Source organism: Chlorocebus sabaeus, chromosome 2 (assembly GCF_047675955.1).
Source record: "Chlorocebus sabaeus isolate Y175 chromosome 2, mChlSab1.0.hap1, whole genome shotgun sequence".
In the NCBI taxonomy this organism is placed as follows: Eukaryota; Metazoa; Chordata; class Mammalia; order Primates; family Cercopithecidae; genus Chlorocebus; species Chlorocebus sabaeus.
Window position 1 is genome coordinate 75,698,933 of NC_132905.1, and position 17,720 is coordinate 75,716,652.

Consider the following 17,720-nt stretch of genomic DNA (forward strand, 5'->3'; position numbering starts at 1 on the left):
AGCAGCCACATAAAGTTAATACACCAAATAAGGTATGGTTTAAACAATGAAGGTTTATCTTCTCACATCACAATAATTTTGGATCGATAAGTTCAGGATCTCTGAGAAGTCTGGGACTCTAAGCCAAAATTTTTAAGAATCTCTTGGATCTTCTCTCCAGGTGGTGAAACGACTGTCCAGCTCTGAGCTTCATGCTGTGCTGTAACAACATCCAAAGGTAGCAAGAAATGGCAGGTCTTTATTTCTATGTATATCTCTCTTCTCTTAGGGTACACCTGTTGAGTGGACAATCAGTACAATCTCCTACAGACTCTCAGGTTTGGTTTCTGCTGATGGCAGATAAGGCCTCCAATGTTCAGATAAGCCTTGGTAAAAAGAAGTATTAAACTCTCGTTTTTAGTGCCTTTGCCACTTTAACCACTGAACAAGTGCTTGATTTTGGAAGATGAGGCTGCCTGATAGTCACAGGGACGGTCATCTTGTTCACCTGATTATGAATTAAAAGGTGTCTCTTCAGAATTAAGTTTCACAAGAAACACAAATAACCCCATACTCTAGAATCACCCACGTACATCTTCCCCAAACATTGTCCCTACTCCTCAAATCCCAGACCAACCAACCAACCAAGAAAATCATATTAACATTTATTTAGATTATCTCTTCCTCCAGGAAAGTGGACAATCCAGTGGCAAACTCTGTCCACTGTCCTTCAGAATCACCCTCACGGAGATGCAACGCTGCACACCTACTCACAGCTGATTTTAGAACTCTGAGAGGAACAATTTGTTCCTGGAATCCATTCAATTTTTCCCCTCAGTCAACACATCAAATGGAACTCCCCATGTGACTCTAGTTGTGGGTAGGTGACACTTTATGCATCAGGATGTATGCTGGCAGTGAGAACAACTTATTTCTATTATTTGTGTGCTCTGGACTGACTAGTGTCTAATACCATATATGCCATTTCTGTGTGATGATTAAGTGATGCTGGGCAGGTCCAACTTTATGGATTAGGAGGTCAGATAAGACCCAGTTCATGAAGAGCAATGTGGCCTTCTAGTGTCAGACCCAGTCTCCATCTTCCAGATCCCAGTACCAAGGCAAGAGCTGTTCCTTCAAAGGAAACAAGTTACTTGATCAGGCAGGCATGACTTTGCTCATATATCTTAGAGAAGCAGTTTTTGAAATTTATGGCCTGAGGACTCTGTAAGAAATGTATTTTAATTTCTAAGCCAGTACAAGACACTTAGAAGATCTTGAACAAAATAAACAAGTTTCAATAAATGTTGCCCTTACTACAGGCTATGAAAGCTGATATTTTCCTTCCTAGTCTATCCTCTTTCACATTTTTTTAAATGCTGCTCCAGACCTGTTAAATGGATTTCACAACTCAGTAATGGGTCACAACACACAGTTTGAAACATGCTGCCCTAGAGGGCTCACAGTAATTCTCCTACTGGGATTTGCTAGAGGAACCACAGAACAATGCAGTCAGCTACAGAAAGTTCAAGCCAAATTGATTCTGCTGCTTCAAAAGGTCCAAATACTTGCCCTGCAGGACGTGCTGAAGAAGTTTCTCTGGGTCACACTTAGGCCTAGCGGCCCACAGAGTCCCCTGGCAAGTGGGTCTGAGCAGTAACCCCTAACGTCCTCCCCATTCCTATCAGATTTAAAGGGGCCCACCAAGCACATTTCCTTCTCCATCGCACCAGACGCGGCAAGGCAGATTTCACTTTTGAGATTACGTGCTTTAGGAGTGGGAATGTTGTGATTTCAATAACCCAAGGCACCTTAATTGTTGAGGATCAACATGCCTCCAAGGAAGATGAAAGTTGCATCCCACTTTGGAAAGTTGGAGGATGGAACTGACAAAGAAGTCCCTACCTTCTTTGTGTATGGGAAGAGGAGTGAGGGAGACCTCGCTCACTTCTCTGAGTGCCGAGGGGGCTGGGCTGGGAGGAGACTATACAGGAGATGTTCCGATGTTTGTGTTCAGGTTTATGCAGTGGGTATTTAAAAAAAAATGAACACACACACACACAGAAAGAAAATTTGGAACTCCAAAGCAGTGGGATTTTGGCCCCAGAAGATCCTAGGTAGAAGTAGCCATCAAGTTTCCACTGGATCCCATACGCCAGGAAGCTATGGAGGAGATGCCTAGCTAGTGCCTGAAGACCATCAATTACGCCATACAAGGAAACAGTAGCCAGAAGTTATTGCTCCATGGACAAGAATAGAGTCTGAACCTATAAAGTAGAACCCGCAGAAAAGATTCAGCAGCCCCAGACTTCAGCAGGGGAGGAAACATGAACCACAACATAACCAGAGGAGCCAGCTGTACCACAATAGGCACTGGTGCCCGTAGCCAGCGAGAAGAGAGATGGGAGGAGTCCTGATGACTCACAATTCACACATAGGTCTGGGCCCCTAGCCTTGTGAATTGTCCTTCCATTCGGGACTTAGGATGGGAAACAAAGAAAGAGGCCTGAAAGGGAATTTGAATTTTCCTTGCTTTCAGTGGCAATGGAAGGTTCCTAGGAGTTTTTGAACAATTATAGAAAATAATTAAACTATTAGATTTTATAGCATATGAGTTTAGAGGTATATGTAAGTGATCCTACTGCAGCTTTGAACTAGATTTAAATTTATGAAACCAAGTGAAAGTGTAATATTTAATGTGAAATTGAGTTGTGTACTAAATTACCTATGTTGAGCTACAGTGCAAAAAGAAAGAAAAGCGTCTCTGAAAAAAATATTGTGAATGATTAGAAAATTTAAGATGTATTCAACAGTCAAAGAAATGCGGGACCCTACAGAGTCTTAACCCAGTTTCAATTTCACAGAAAGATATCATTATAAATCACACAATGCAAAACTGCACTGTACAAATAATAAATGAGACTAGAGATATAAAACTACTTGGTCAAGGTTCCACACAAAGTTCACAGCAGAGCATGGAGTGGAATACAGATCTAGCTAGGACTGGAATATAGGTCTAGTACACTATTTGTTCCCCAAATTAACAAACTTCTTTAAACTCTCTTTCATGTATATGCAATCTAAATTTACAATTAGTGCTTAGAAGTGGAAGAGAACATCTGTATATTAAATTTCTCCTCAGTACACATCAGATGAAAAGGTGATACAGGAGATAAGTGAAATACTTCAGTAACCTACTTCTGCAGTATTCATGTATTATGTATGAGCAAGAAGGATATGTAATTGTCATTATGACCTCCAAGAGGAGAGTAGAGGGGAAAGAAAATTTTTCATTAAGAACCTGCAATACACAAGTAAAACATACATAAGGAAGATAGATAATGATAACAATAGGAAATATTTAACAGGTTTAAAGGCAGAAAGTTGCATTAAAGTAATAGATTTCATATAAAATGGCATTTGTTTCAAAAATAATATATCTGACATATATTGAACTATATTCAGGTTCAATACTGGATCCCATTCAAGGTTCATAGATAATAATATTTTAGATTAACATTACAACATTAAATAAGGACTTGAGTATAAAATCTCATTTAAGCAAACTTCTTTTCAGTCTCATAAATAATAGTCCTAGGTTCTAATCTACACTTTTCCTTCTTCCTAAAGGTAACATTACTACCTACCTCCCATTCATTCATCTCCTTCGTTCTTATCGCACTTTGCATCTTTTTTCAACCTCTAAATAGTGTACCTCCCCTCTATAGTAGATGCTCTGGTTTAGCCCAGGAATTCTCCTTCTAGACTGAGGAGCTTCTTCCTCAATGCTGAATGCTTCCTCTTCCTCCCAATTTTCCCATTCACGCCTCCCTCCCTGTGATAACCCTCCACTGAAGAGAGCCATCTTGATCCTTGATGGAAGTCATCTCCCTTCCCAGGGTCTGCTGGCATCCAGAGAATGGTGGATGTAAGGCCATGAGGGCCTGGACACCTTCGCCGTGTTTGGCACACCTCTGAAGAGCCATCCAGCTCCAACTACACATCGCTAGAGGCTGGTTGTGGCCACAATAGAGCCCGGCTCCAAAGCTTTGACCACATTTTCACTGTGAGCCATCACATGAGGGCAGGTGTGGAATTTTCCACTTGTGCCATCTTTTTAGTGCTCAAAATATTTCAGAATTTGGAGCATTTTGAATTTTGGATTTTAACAGTAGGGATGTTCAACCTGTTTACCCATATTGAACCCTTCATTAAAAGCAGGTAGCATAAGGAACAATGATTTTGAACTACAGATAATGAGAAGCACACAAAAACCTGAAATTTTGTTTCAGAGTAATTGTTACTCTATCCAGCTGATCAAAGCTCATAACTAGCATTTAAAGGATACTTCAACTTTGAAAATCAATGTGAAAAAGACAAAATACAGCAATGGAATACCTCTAATTTAACATTTGCTTCTTTGACAATGATTGCCTCAATGCACAAAGCTAATTTGCAAAGCATAATTGAAATAACAACTTTAAATGGCCTATTTGTCTAATCTAGAAACAAAACACGAAATCATGAAAAAATACAAATTGCAAGATTTTCCATACCAGATAATGAAAGTTACTTTTGCATGTTTTATTAAAACACATTACTTAATATTCTAAAATAAAATATTTCATTGTTATTGATTTATTTTTAAATCACCTTTCTTGTATAACTCATTTAAAATAAATTAACCAAAGACTGTCACTTATTAAAATGAATTAAGCAAAGGATGCCACACATTAGACAAAAAGCTAAAATTTGTCTGATGTGTCTTAAGAATGACAATAAAAATATATTAGGATTTAACATATGATGCTAGTGTGCCTCAGGACACACTGTTTCCCAGTCTACCTCAGCAAAGAGAATACATTTAAGTGAAACACTAGTGCAATGTCCAGGAGAAATTGGGAGGCAATTTAAATCTTTACTGCTGCTTTTGGAAAGCATTAAAGAGGAACTGCATTTTTAACAGTGAGCAAAATGTGTTAAAATCTCTTTATCTGAGACTCTGTTTTAATCTTACACAGCGTAACAAGATAGTGGCTATCAATGTTCCTTCTCTCTCTGTCCAGCTCTCTCAGCTTCTTTCTCTCTATATTGTTGCAGTTGCTTCCATTGTGGTGAGAAACACATAATTTAAAAATAATAATAGAAGACAAAGAAAGTCATTATATAATGTTAAAGGGGTTAATTCAGCAAAAGGTTATAACAATTTGAAATATATATGCACCCAACACTGGAGCACCCAGATATATAAATCAAATATTATTAGACCTAAAGAGAGAGATATACCTCAATACAGTAATAACTGGAGACTTCAACACCTCACTTTCAGCACTGGACAGATCTTCCAAACAGAAAATCAATAAAGGAACATTAGACTTAATCTACACTATAGACCCAATAGACCTCATAGATATTTACAGAACGTTTTATCCAATAGCAGCAGAATATGCATTCTTCTCAACACATGGATCATTCTCAAGAATAAACCATATGTTAGGCCACAAAATAAATGTTAAAAATATCGAAAAAGTTGAAATCATATCAAATATCCTCTTCAACCACAGTGGAATAAAACTTGAAGTCAAAAACAAGAGGATTTTTGGAAACTCTGCAACACATGAAAATTTAAATAATATGCTCCTGAACGACCATTGGGTCAATGAAGAAATTAAGAAGGAATTTTAAAAATTTCTTAAACAAATTATCATGGGAACACAGCATACCAAAACCTATGGGATACAAGGAAAGCAGTACTAAGAGAGTTTATAGCAATAAGCACTTACATCAAAAAAGTAAAAAATACTTCAAACAACTTAACAATGCATCTTAAAGAACTAGAAAAGCAAGAGTAAATCAAACCCAAAATTAGTAGGAGAAAAGAAATAATAAAGATCAAAGCAGAAATTAATGAAGTTGAAAAAAAGAAAGCAATACAAAAAAATTAACCAAATGAAAAGTTAATTCTTTGAAAAGATAAAGAAAATTGACAAACCTTTAGTCAGACTAAGAAAAAGAGAGAAGACCCAAATAAATAAAATCAAAGATGAAAAAGGAAACATTACAGCCAATACCACAGACATTTAAAGGATCATTAGAGGCTACTACGAGCAACTATATTCCAATAAATTGGAAAATCTGTAAGAGGTGTATTTTCTTATACAACTTACCAAGATTGAACCATTAAATCCCAAACCTGAACAGACCAATAACGACTGACTAGATTGAAGATGTAATAAAAATTTTCTGAGCAAAGAAAAACCCAGGACCTAATGACTTCACTGCTGAATTTTACCAATTTAAAGAAGAACGAATACCACTCCTACTCATACTATTCCAAAAAGTAAAGGAGGCAGGAATACTTCCAAACATATTATATGAGTCCATTATTATCCTGATACCAAAACTAGACAGTGATATATCAAAAAGAGAAAACTGCAGGTCAATATCCCTAATAAATATCGATGCAAAATCATCAACAAAATACTAGCAAATCAAATTCAACAACACTTTTAAAAGATCACTCATCATGACCAAGTGGTATTTATCCCAGGGACACAAGGATAATTCAACATATGTAAATCAATTAATGTGATAGAGCATATCAATAGAATGAAAGATAAAAAGCATATGATCATTTCAATTGATGCTGAAAAGCATTGGATAAAATTCAACACCCCTTCATGACAAAAAAAAAATCCTCAAAAAACTGGGTATAGAAGAAACATACCCCAACACAGTGAAAGCCATAAATGACAGACCTGTTACTAGTATCATACTGCATGGGGAAAAATTGAAAGCCTTTCCTCTAAGATCTAGAAAAAGACTAAGATGCCCACTTTCACTACTATAATTCAACATAGTTCTAGCTAGAGCAATTAGACAAATGAAAGAAATGGAGGGCTTCCAAATTGGAAAGGAAGAAGTCAAATTATTCTAGTCTGTAGGACTCCACCAAAAAACTATTAGAATTGATAAATAAATTCAGTAAAGATAAGGAATAGAAAATCAACATATAAAAATCAGTAGCTCAGGTCATGGCTTCACTAAAATCTCAGACTTCACCACTACACAATTTATTCATGTAACCAAAAACTGCTTGTACCTTAAAAGTGCTGAAATAAAAAGTAATTTTTAAATCAATAGCATTTCTATATGCCAACAGCAAACAATTTGAAAAATAATCAAGAAAGTAATCTTATTTACAATAGCTACACATAAAATTAAATACCTAAGAATTAACCTAACCAAAGAAGCAAAAGATATCTGCAATGAAAACTTTAAAATATTGATGAAAGAAATACAAAAGAACACAAAATGTGAAAAAAAAAATTATATTCATGGATTGAAGAATCAATATTGTTAAAATGTCCACACTACCCAAAACAATCTGTGGATTCAATGCAATTCCTATCAAAATACCAATGACATTCTTCACAGAAATAGAAAAAAAAATTATAAAATTTATATGAGACCACAAAATACTCAGAACATCCTAAGCTATCCTGAGCAAAAATACCAAAACTGGATAAATCACATTGCCTGACTTCAAATTATACTACAGAGCTATAGTAACCAAAACAGTATGGTACTGGCATAAAAGCAGACACATAGACCAATGAAACACAGTAGAGAACCCAGAGACAAATCCATACATCTAAAGTGAACTCATTTTCAACAAAGTTGCCAGGAGCATATATTGAGCAAAGGACAGTTTCTTCAATAAATGGCGCTGGGAAAACTGAATACCTATATACAGAAGAAAGAAAGTAGACCTCTATCTCTCACCATATATAAAAATCAAATCAGAATGGATTAAAGACTTAAATTTAAGACCTTAAACTATGAAACTACTAAAAGAAAACATTGGAGACCCTCCAGGACATTGGTCTGGGCAAATATTTCTTGAACGACACCCCAGAAGCACAGACAACCAAAGCAAAAATTGACAATTGGGATCATATCAAGTTATAAAGCTTCTGCACAGCAAAGAAAACAATCAACAAAATGAAGAGACAACCCACAGAATGGGAGAAAATACTTGCACACTGTCCATCTGACAAGGGATTAATAACCAGAATATATACAGAGTTAAAAATCTAATAAACCAATTAAAAAATTGGCAAAGGATCTGAATAGACATTTCTCAAAAGAAGACATACAACTGGCAATCATATGAAAAAAGTGTTCAACATCATTTATCATCAGAGAAATGTAAATCAAAACTGCTGTAAGATATCATCTCACCCGAGTTAAAATGGCTTTTATCCAAAAGACAGGCAATAACAAATGCTGGCAAGGATGTGGGGAAAAGAGAACCCTCATACACTGTTGATGGGAAAGTAAATTAGTACAATCACTACGGAGGACAATTTGGAGGTTCCTCAGAAAATTAAAAATAGAGCTACTGTATCATCCAGCAATCACACTGCTGGTACATACCCAAAATAAATGAGTATATTGAAGAGATATCTGCATTCCATGTTTATTGCGCATTATTTACAATAGCCAAGGTTTGGGAGCAAGTGTCTATCAACAAATAAATGGATCAAGAAAATGTGGTACATATACTCAATGGAGTACTATTCAGCCATATAAAGAATGAGATCCAATCATTTGCAACAATATAGATGGAACTGGAAGTCATTATGTTAAGTGAAATAAGCCAGGCACAGAAAGAGAAACTTCACATATTCTCACTTATTTGTGGGAGCTAAAAATTAAAACAACTGAATTCATGGAGATAGAGAGTAGAATGATGATTACCATTGCCTGAGAAGGGTAGTCAGAGAGGGAAGGGATAGTGGAAGCGAGGATCGTTATGGGTACAAAAACAGTTAGATAGAATGAACAAAATCTAGTATTCGATAGCACAACAGGGTGACTACAGTTAACAATAATTTATTGTAATTCTTAAAATAGGAAGAAATACTGAAATTGAATTGTTTGTATAACAAATAAAGAATAAATGCTTGAGTTGATGGATATCCCACTTATGCTGATATGATTATTATGCATTGCATGCCTGTATCAAAATATCTCATGTCCCCCATAAATATATACACCTACTACATACCTACAAAAATTAAAAATTCATTTATTAAAAACTAACAAATAGGCTGGGCGTGGTGGCTCATGCCTGTAATCCCAACACTTTGGAAGGCCGAGCCGGGCAGATCACGAAGTCAGGAGTTCAAGACCAACCTGGTCAAGATGGTGAAACCCCATCTTTACTAAAAACACAAAAAACTTAGCTGGATATGGTGGCGGGTGTCTGTAATCCCAGCTACTCAGGAGGCTGAGGCAGAGAATCTCTTGAACCTGGGAGGCGGAGGCTGCAGTGAGCCGAGATCATGCCACTGCACTCTAGCCTGAGCGACAGAGCAAGACTCCATCTCAAAAAAGAACAAAGAAAGGAAAAAGAAAAAAAAAAAAAAAGAAATAGAAAAAAAAGTCCTGAAAGCTATTAAGCAGTAAAGGAGTTTTTCTTTTAATATGGGAGTGGGAAGAAAAATTGTGGATATTCATATTCAATGCTTTTTCTTTGATCTCACAATTTCACTTTCTTCTAGTATTCTTTTGTTAAAAAATTGATGTGTAATTTACGTTCTGTAAAATGTACATACCTTCAAATGTACTGTTTAATGAATTTTGACAAATATATACACCTGTTAACAATACCCAACTTTCAAGCTGACAAAGAGAAGAAATGGGGGGAAAGGATTCCCTATTTAATAAATGGTGCTGGGAAAATTGGCTAGCCATAAGTAGAAAGCTGAAACTGGATCCTTCCCTTACTCCTTATACGAAAATTAATTCAAGATGGATTAGAGACTTAAATGTTAGACCTAATACCATAAAAACCCTAGAAGAAAACCTAGGTAATACCATTCAGGACATAGGCATGGGCAAGGACTTCATGTCTAAAACACCAAAAGCAACGGCAACAAAAGTCAAAATTGACAAATGGGATCTAAATAAAATAAAAGCTTCTGCACAGCAAAAGAAACTACCAGCAAAGTGAACAGACAACCTATAGAATGGGAGAAAAATTTTGCAATCCACTCATCTGACAAAGGGCTAATATCCAGAACCTACAAAGAACTCAAACAAATTTACAAGAAAAAAAACAAACAACTCCAACAAAAAGTGGGCAAAGGATATGAACAGACATTTCTCAAAAGAAGATATTTATACAGCCAACAGACACATGAAAAAATGCTCATCATCACTTGCCACCAGAGAAATGCAAATCAAAACCACAATGAGATACCATCTCACACCAGTTAGAATGGCGATCATTCAAAAGTCAGGAAACAACAGGTGCTGGAGAGGATGTGAGAAATAGGAACACTTTTACACTGTTGGTGGGACTGTAAACTAGTTTAACCATTGTGGAAAACAGTGTGGCGATTCCTCAAGGATCTAGAACTAGAAATACCATTTGACCCAACCATCCCATTACTGGGGATATACCCAGAGGATTATAAATCATGCTGCTATAAAGACACATGCAGATGTATGTTTATTGCAGCACTATTTACAATAGCAAAGACTTGGAATCAACCCAAATGTGCATCAGTGACAGACTGGATTAAGAAACTGTGGCACATATACACCATGGAATACTATGCAGCCATAAAAAAGGATGAGTGCATGTCTTTGGAGGGACATGCATGCAGCTGGAAACCATCATTCTCAGCAAACTATTGCAAGAACAGAAAACCAAACACCACATGTTCTCCCACTCATAGGTGGGAATTGAACAATGAGATCACTTGGACACAGGAAGGGAAATATCACACATCGGGAACTATTGTGGGGAGGGGGTAGGGATACCATTAGGAGATATACCTAATGTAAATAACAAGTTAATGGGTGCAGCACACCAACATGATACATGTATACATATGTAACAAACCTGCACGTTGTGCACATGTACCCTAGAACTTAAAGTATAATAAAAAATAAAAAATAATAAAAAAGAACATTTACATCATTTACATTAACCCAGAAAGTTCATTTGCACCCTTGTCAGGCAGTTCCCCACAATTAAAAGAGCTGATCAGTGTAATGATTTCTATCACCATTTTATGATTTATCCATATTTCTCATGTATCAGTATTTCATTCATTTTATTGCCGAGTGATATTCTATTGTATGCATACGTGATTGCCTGTTTATACATTCTATTGTTGAAGTACATTTGAGTTTTTCCATTTTTTATTCTCCTGCTACTTTGTGTTTAATAATACATTAAGTGTTTTTACTTAGAACCACTTTGTTAATTTCACATCCATCATACCAGCTCAAATTTAAGTCTAACAGTGCTACATTAGAAGATTATAAAGCAACTAGAACTCTTATATTCGACTAGATGTAAGGTAAATTATTATCACTTTAGAGAACAATGTGGCAATATCTAAGAAAGCTAGAGAGGCATTCTCCACTCTCTAGTAATTCTACCCATAATTATATGTTTTAATAAACTGTCAGATACGTGCATAACATATATACAAAAATGTTCATAAGTAGCATGTTTATGAAATAGTCAAAATAGCAAAATGTCTTGTAAACAGAAGAATACATTGTGATATAACCTTAAAATGAACAGGATATGGCAATGGAATGTCTAAATATGGGCTCCTTGTATCTACTTGGATAATTCTCACAAATATAATATTGAGCAAAGAAAAAAAGCAAATTTTTAAAATAACATTTAATAACATACTAAAATAATTTTAGTATAACATTTTAAAAGAATGTTATACTATTTATTCAAACACTTAAAGTAATAAAAATAACACCACAGGTGTAGAAAATGTATCAGGAAATATGTAAGAGTGAAAACATCAAATAGAGGATAGCAGTTACCTCTGCACAAATGGAAGGGGGCTAAGAGATGGGACTTTTCTGTTAATTTTCCTTTTTTTTTTTTTTTTTTTTTTTTCCTGAGACGGGGTCTTGCTCTGTCACCCAGGCTGGAGTGCAGTGGCACAATCTCGGCTCACTGCCACCACCATCTTCCAGGTTCAAGCAATTCTCCCGCCTCAGTCTCCCAAGTAGCTGGGATTATAGGGGCTTGCCATCACGCCCAGCTAATTTTTGTATTTTTAGTAGAGACAGGGTTCCGCCATGTTGGCCAGGCTGATCTTAAACTCCTGACCTCAGGTGATCCACCCGTCTTAGCCTCCCAAAGTGCTGGGATTACAGACGTGAGTCACTGAGCCCGGCCATCCATTAATTTTCTTTAAGTTGGGCTGTGAGTACATGAGAGGTTATTATAACAGCTTTTGTGTCTTGTATTATGACTGAAATATTTTACAATAATAACAAATTTTCTTTTATGGTACTAACCCACTCAGAAGTTAACATGTGATTCGACAAATTCCTAAGAGGACCCTTTAGAAAGCATAGTAAAGTAAAAAGAGTTGAAGCTACAATGCTTGGGAGACACAGAAGTTGCTTGTATTAATCAATTCTCATACTGCTATAAAGAACTCTCCGAGATTGGGTAATTCATAAAAGAAAGAGGTTTAACTGACTCACAGTTCAGCATGGCTTCGGAAGCCTCAGGAAACTTACAATCACAGTGGAAGGCGAAGGGGAAGCAAGGGATCTTCCTCATAAGCTGGCAGGAAGGAGAAGTGCTGAGTGAAGGGGGAAAAGGTCCTTATAAAACCATCAAATCTTGTGGTAACACCCTCACTATCACGAGAACAACATGGGAGAACCGCCCCCATGATTCAATTACCCCCACCTGGTCTCTCCCTTAACAGGTGGGGATTATGGAGATGATGGGGGTTGCAATTCAAGATGAGATTTGGGTGGAGACACAAAGCCTAACCATATCATAGCTGAACTTCCAGACCCTTGATTATGTGAATCAGTATTACAAACAGCTAAATACAATGTGTAAGGGACTGGATAACAATTTACTATTTATATTGGGTAACTATTTTTATGTACTGGGTATACTAAGAGCATGTAGTATTTTTTTAAGACTGGAGCAGTTGCTGTGAAAAGACATTTCAATTTATTATTATTATTTATGCTATAACATAACACATTTAAATATATCGGAATGTATATTAATGTGTAGATAATTGGGAACAGTGGTATGCTGGTAAATGTTTAACAACCTGCTTGGGAGAGAGGAGGACAATAAAAGCCCTGATTTGTAGCGATGGAAAATTCCAGTGGTGTAATTACTCCCACCATGCTTGATCTATGTTACCAACTTCTCTCTGACAAATGCAAAGTTGGGAGGAGATGAGCACAGTCAGCTGGCATGAGCCAGCACTTGACTGCAGCAGACCAGAGGTGTCACAGAAGACCTCCCCAAGAGAGTAGAGCTGTCTGGCACTGTGTAAGTCACCCACTGTCCAAGATGACACTGGGATATTCCCAATACTCAAACGAATGCAAAATGACTCAAAAAATACAATGAAGAAAGTATAAAAGGGCAGAATCTTAATAAAAAAGTTTACTACTTCCCACGTGAACCTAACAGTACGGGTTTGTAACTTTTCTTGGATTTCGTAGGCTAAGGCTTTACGTTTTTGGAAAGCAGATCTATTCCCAATGAGATGTTCCAAATGCCGTGAAAACTCTAAATTGGTGGTGGTGGTGATGGTGGTGGTGGTGTATTGTTAGCACACTAAAATGGTAATGTTCTTGAGGGAAAGAAGTCAACAAACACAGTTAAAAGAGCTCAGCTGACAGCAAAAAATACAGGAATGTATGGATTTAGTCACATAAGGAGAAGATTACACAGAGGTACAGTTTCTCAGTTCCCAGAAATATCATGGAAAGAGCTAGGGAAACACAGCTGTTCATGCTTCCCATCTGTGAAGAGAAAGAATACAACCAGCTGCGGGAAGTTTCCCATGCATTTCTCTCGAGGTTTTAGGTCTCTCTCTCTCTCACACACACACACACATCACCCCTTCTTCCCATCACTGAATTGTTGGAAAAATTCAGACTTTTGGAAAGAGTCTTCAAGCCCAACTAGTGCATAAATCAAGTGTAAAGCAACCCACAAAATGTTTCTAATGTTTCCTGACAGGCAACGGTCAATATTCTGGGCTCTTTCCTAAACCTTTCCAAGTTTAAGGCCTGCTTGAGTTTTACTCCTTAAGACAGATTAAGAAACACTTTGTGATAAGATTAAAATTTTCAATAACATGGAAAATACCGTGATTAAACCAGTTTTTTTGTCTTGTGTCTCATTACCTTTAGCTCAGCACACCAACAACCTACAGTCATTAAATGATGGTGTTTAATATGCAAACTTTTTCTTTAACCTCAGCTCAGATCTAGAAAGAGGATCCTAACTTTCTTTTTTTTAAGTAAAACAGGATGAAAGCCTGTACCATGTAGTTTTACAAGATCCTTTTCCAACCCAATGCCCCAGCACTGAAGACATCCTTGGGAAGAGGAGTGAATGTTGGATTGAGAACTTAAGGGACCATATTCTTACCAAGAACATTACTATGTCAGCTTCTTTGTTAAAGAATTAATATCAGATAAGTTGCTAAAATTTTCATTTGGGAGTGTTCTGTAGCTGGCTAGTGGTAAATATTGTTACATATATGGCTTTTTGAAAAACTTCCATTATTGCCACAGTGCCATAAAAATAAATTTTGCTGTTCTCACTGTTTAATAATAGATTTTTAATTACTGCTTATTTTTTCCTTGGGATTTGGGGTTTGTTTCATTTTCTGCCTACTTTATGAAGAAATAATATACTTGTGAATTATTTTTTCAAGGATGTATAAACACATTCAAGAATTTATTTCTTATGTTGGTTCCAGGATCTCCCCAGCTATCAAGGCTATAAGGCATGTTTAATGCAAATAGTAATTCAAAAGAGAGCTGCCTTAGTAATTTTTCTCATTTTTATGCCCTCAACTAAAAATGCTTTTTAAAATATATTGTTTCAAAAGTCTGAACTCTAATTCGAAATACTGTCTTAGGGACATCTGTTTAAGAATGGCAGATTGCACAGATATATTTTCCCATGCTGCCTTCAGAAATCTAACCACAATGACAGCAAAGAGATTTAAAAAAAAGGTAAAAGTCAGAATCTCACATAGATAAAGAGAGCAGTAAAGAGACAAGTGCAGACAGGTCAACACAATTTTAGAAGCTGGAGAACAGACAGATGAGTAATAATGGATTTAGCTGGCCAAAGAAAGATGAAAGCTACCTGACTGCCCAGAAAGCAAACCTGCTGGCCCTGCTGAACTACTAAAAAAGTTAAGGAATTGAACGTGATGGGCAGATTGAGCTCCAAACATGAAGGATGCTTGAGATTCCCTATAAGAGGCAATTTAATAATCAATCTTTCCCCAAACCATTGCCCCAGCATTGAGCACATCTTTGAGAAGATGAGTGAATGTTGGATTGGGAATAGTGAGAACCATATTCTTACCACGCTCTCTCCCAGACCCAGACAAGACGGAGGGAGGGGGAGAAGGGAGAAAAATTTTACTTCCTTTTATACCACTCCATGGTGTAATAATGAAGCACGGAGGTCAGTACTTGGATTTAGGCGTCTCTCTTGGGAGGCTGTGGCACATAACTCAAATGAGCATATAATTAAAAAATCATTTTCTATTTAGCTTTGAACTGCATTAAGAGGATTTCAGCTTTTTAATATTTTACACATTTTCTTAATTATGTTTGGCCTTGCATAATATTAAAATTAGTTTTAATTCCCTGTTCACTTTCTGATGGAGAGAATGGGGAGACGCAGTCTAAAAGTGGAATGGGTGCTTAAAAACATATCCACAAGGATGGACGTTGGTAAACACATACTTGCCTACAATGTCAATTAATTTAAATTTACACAGGGCCACTAAAATGAACTAATAAAATCTCAGCGATCTTAAGAACCAATAACAGTCAGTTATGACTCTTGGAATCAAGATGATCATTAAGGGTAATGTTTATTCTAAGTGCATTTACTGAACAAAAGGCACATAACTTGAATCCAGAGCAAAATAGTCACAGAAAAACGTAAATGCAAGGAATGACTCATCTAAGCCAGTTTTGTTTCCTAGAATGGTGGCAAAAGCACGAACGTAGTCAGCAATGTACGCAAAATGCGTTATCCCTCTGTCCTGTTATTTGACAGATTAAAATATGCATATCCCTACACATTAATTTTGCACCATTGGTTTGATGTGAAAATTTCTTATTAAAAAAACAACAAACAAACAAATGCAGGTCACAGACTTTTAATGAATTTGCAGTAATGATCACTTGCCCCAAGTGGATCTTCAGCATGTTTTTGTGAATCGCCAGAGTGATTGATCGTCTGAATTTTCCATGAGCTCTTCTTATATTCTCTTTGCTGATTTATAAAACGTATCCTTTCACAAAATGTTTTATCCCAAACCAGCTCATGCCCAGAGAAAAACCACCTCTCTCTTTCTCCCTGCCTCACTTTATTTTATTGTTTTTTGTTTTTTGTTTTTTTAATTTGTGGGAGTGGTGAGTTACTTCCGTTGGTGAGATGTCAACTACCATGAAAATAATTACAACTACCATGGAAATAGATTGAGTTTCCCATTACACAGGGTTCCACTGTAGATCTTTCTGTCAAATATCTTCCTTTCAAACCTAATTCTTTATGTTTAATATAAATTAATGGAGGAATAGAGTGTTTACAGAGAAAGATGTTACAAAGATTATTCAAATAAAGTAAATATGCTTCTCTTGACATTTTAATGATCAACATATTAATGATTTAGAGATCATCTTTCTTGTTATAAGCGTTTTGACTTTCAGTTAGGGTCGCTATTTGCTTATTTGATGACGGTTTTATGTCAGAAACTCTAATGAAGGGATTACTGATAAACTAGGCCTGGTCATTTCATAAATCTCAAACTTGAATCTTACCACTGACCACATAGAAAAACAGACCCAAAAGATGACGGGGCCAGAGTTCCAGAGCGATGGCCAGTCCAGTCTCAGTGGAGAACAAACACAACTGATTTTACCAAAAGATTTCAAGGAGAAAAAAAAATCAGTTGAGCTGGATGAAGAAGCTCCTCCTGTGGGCATGAATCGATCGTAGTGCATCTCTTTTCACCACTGGGGATAAGGGACGGAAGACAGAGCCATGACCATCTGTGCACCCATCTGTGCACAAGGTCACCTGCCCACTTGCAGAAGTGCCCCCAGGTAAGGTCTCATATTAATAGTCCATCTTCCTTGAGTGAGGAAGAAGCTTCCTCTCCATCCCCACCACCCTCAACTCAAAAAAAGCTCTTAACCTCACTCAGGGCTGGCACCCAGCAGAGAACCATTTATGCTTTTGAGATGAACAGAAATGTGGTTTTCACTAAAAATCTTCTTCCTTTTGCCATTGAGGATACTGACGGTCAAAGAGACTAAGCAACATCCCCAAAGGTACAGCTCTTTTCTACCAGTATAATCTCGTATTAACACACAGGTAGTCATTTCTACATTACTTTATATCACAACCTAAATATTCCTAAACTGTTCTCTCTTTATGTGGGTTCAAATAAACTCTTGGACTTTGATTATAATAAATGAATCAATGTTTTTAATATTTCCTATTTTAATGTCATGAATTATGCCTTTATAATAGAGAATCAATCACGGTTAACACATTCATACCTAGACTGAAGCTAAGTATTTTTTATGAATCAATAATTTTCTTTAATTATACCACACACAGAAAGAAAATGAATGAATGGGCTAATTATTCT